This window comes from Aplysia californica, unplaced genomic scaffold (assembly GCF_000002075.1).
Source record: "Aplysia californica isolate F4 #8 unplaced genomic scaffold, AplCal3.0 scaffold01201, whole genome shotgun sequence".
NCBI classification, from domain to species: Eukaryota; Metazoa; Mollusca; class Gastropoda; order Aplysiida; family Aplysiidae; genus Aplysia; species Aplysia californica.
In genome coordinates, this window is record NW_004798471.1 from 64,025 (window position 1) to 66,889 (window position 2,865).

Below are 2,865 nucleotides of genomic sequence, written 5' to 3' on the forward strand. Positions count from 1 at the left end.
CCCCTTTCCTCGAAAAAAAATCAATAATCTAATGAAGTGTCTAACTTGATACGATCCAAATGTGGCTTCACTTAGCGTCGCAGAGTTTGCATCCTAAAGGGTCAAGAGGGACGTAAAAATTAATAACCGTAATAGTAGAAAAGGGTTATAACCAGAGATCGTACATAACAAGATTGTTGACTCATCCAAAAAAGTGTCCGCGGAAGTCCGCACATTGCTTCAGATGGCGCTACAGTCTTTGTTTTGAAGCTCTCTTTTGTTTCTCCAGAACAGGAATAGGAATAGCACAGTTTGTTAGTTTCGCTCGTATTGTTTTTCACACAAGTAGGGCAATTCTGTTCGCAATGTCAGCGCTTTTTCGAAGAGGGTGTCACCGAATTTTGATAACAATTTTTGCTTGGCTCAAAGAGAGTAGTGAACTATCTTGTTATGCACAATCTTTGTTATAACTCTGAAGGCAAGAAAACAATTGAGAGAGGGGAAGACAGGATGAAAAGAACAGGGAACTCTTTAATGTCGAAGTTTTTACACCCTCCCTACACAGATACAAAATGCTCTCTGACCTTTCCAAAAAGTGTTTTAAAAAACGAACAAGAGGAAGCTATTTAAAGAATCATTCGTAAAAGTAGATTATAGACTTCCATTCTTAAAATAAGTCAAAAGCATAGGCCGCACTTCTCCTCGACAACCGGTGGCCATCTTAGACTGTTTCGACTTTAATTGTAAGCATTTCTATGCGATACGCTCCTTATGCCATAGATTTGCTTCCAGCTCTCGTTCTCAGGTAAATCTCAGCCTTTTTTTCTTCCTTCTCTCCTTTGGATTCCATCTTAAAATCTTGTCTCGCTGCGCTGTTGGCTGGATTTTGTTGGCTGGATTCCTAAGCGTGTGCCTATTCCACCGCCATCTTCTTTTCTTAGGCTCACGTGTTAAGATTTAGTTTGTCCCTTTTCCCCCTATCACTGTCCTTTGTGCATCTTCTTGCAGTCTCATGTTTGTTATTTCAAGTTCATCTCTTCTATATAGGGTCAAATTGAAAGCTGAATTGAAATGCGCTCGTCAAAATCATAACATCGAAGAAATCGACCTTTCTCCACTCTTTATATCATTTTTTAATCATTTTTTAAAATTTTGAGCTCACTACCGTCAATTGAAAAACGTATTTGAATTTTGGATTTTACTGAAAAACGGTTAAGATCGGCGACATAAAATGTAAATTTAGAGTTTTCAAGGACATTCAGGCTTTGGGAGTCACTAAACTTCGGCGGCCATTTTCTTGCTGTATCTCTGACGCTATTCAACCCCTACCTCCGGCAGTCGCAAATATTTCGACTGCTACAAAAGATAGAAGATCAAATTTCCATCAAAAGCAAAGCAATTAAACATGTTTTCAGATGGTGCCTATAACTTCATACGCCCCCAAAAATGATGGTAGCGTGATTCCAACGTGTCTTTACGCAAATCGTTTGAACAACAATAGGGGGAGGTACACAGCTGCCTGCAATATGAGACCCAACTGCTCCAAAGCAAAAGACAGACCAAGAAAAAGATGGATCGACGGAGTGAGAGAAACCCTTCTTCTAATACGGGAGGGGGCCACTACGGATGGGATCGTTCGATCAGGCCGATCGTCCGACTCGGTCGCCTCAAAAACAAACTAATTGTTTGTTTTAAGTTTCAGACAATCGAGTCGGGCGATCGGCCCTATCCAGCCGTAGTTGGCACCCTGTATAAGGAACAACAGGACCATTCAAACAACCTGGCCCCCGCTCGATAATTGCATATATATCCCCTCCATACCTGCGGCTACAAGAAAACAGATACGAGAGCCATTCCACAATAAATGGCGGACGGGGCATTTAGACTACACTTTCTTTAAAAATTACCACATTGTAAATAAATGTCAGTTAATCTACTTCAACTTTAAAATAAATGATCTAACCTTTTGAAAGACATATTGTGAAACGTATCATATTATGCAGTCATTTGAAATAGAAGTACTTCATGCAAATTCTGTGACGTGTTAAGTTTCAGTAACTGACGGGACAATAAATGAGGCATCTTTCTCTGTGCCGTCAGTTACCATGTAACTGTCCTCAAGTAAATTAATTGTTGGCAAGGAGATTCAGAAGTTAAGTTGGTCGCTTTAAAGGTCAAGCGGGCTAACCCTTCGGTTTTCTTATAACTGCATTTTTCGGGATAGCCCCCTTGTACTTCAAAGCTACCAATTATTGTAACAGTTCTAAGCTATGAAAGCATTGTTTGTTTGTTTTTTAAACAACAACTGTTTAACTCTTACATTGTGTAACTACATAACGTATCTTTTCTTTGCTTTTTCTTGAAATGTATAATCTGAATTCCGTCAAAATATTATTTGAGCACGTGCAACCGATACTACAGATTTTTTTTAAAAACAGCAGTTCTTAAAGACATTTTAATTATTTTGTTTAAATTGAGGGGTTTGAGCTTTAGGAATATAATAAATAGTTAGCCGGAAAAATTGCAGTAGCAAAGTACAATAAACGTGAGTAAAACTGAAAATCAAAATGTCCGTGTCTGTCGAGACTCACCTTTGCTGTTCGTGTACAAATCCAGCAGGTCGACTCGTTCTAGCACAGAGTGTGGAGGTAAAGGGATCAACTCTACTCAATTCTCTTCTCGCGTGCTCGCACACTCGCTCCCTCGCTCACTCGCTCCCTCGCTCACTCGCTCACTCACGTCTGGCATGGCAAAGATGATGGGGAACTCAGGGGTGTGCCTATTGGTGCAACCGGTCTCTCTCATCTCTCTCTTTCTCCATCTAGTCTCTCTCTTGTCTTCCTCTCTCTCTCTCTCTCTCTCTCTCTCTCTCTCTCTCTCTCTCTC

At 40.3% G+C, this 2,865-nt stretch overlaps 1 protein-coding gene across 1 annotated transcript in view; it reads right to left on the minus strand.

The window, feature by feature from the left end:
• Window positions 1–2,690, minus strand: part of LOC101850618 — a gene marked incomplete in the record, with an annotated part of 18,836 nt that extends 16,146 nt beyond the window's left edge. The window contains 1 exon segment of the mRNA XM_013090279.2: window positions 2,571–2,690.
• Between the last annotated feature and the right edge of the window lie 175 nt (window positions 2,691–2,865).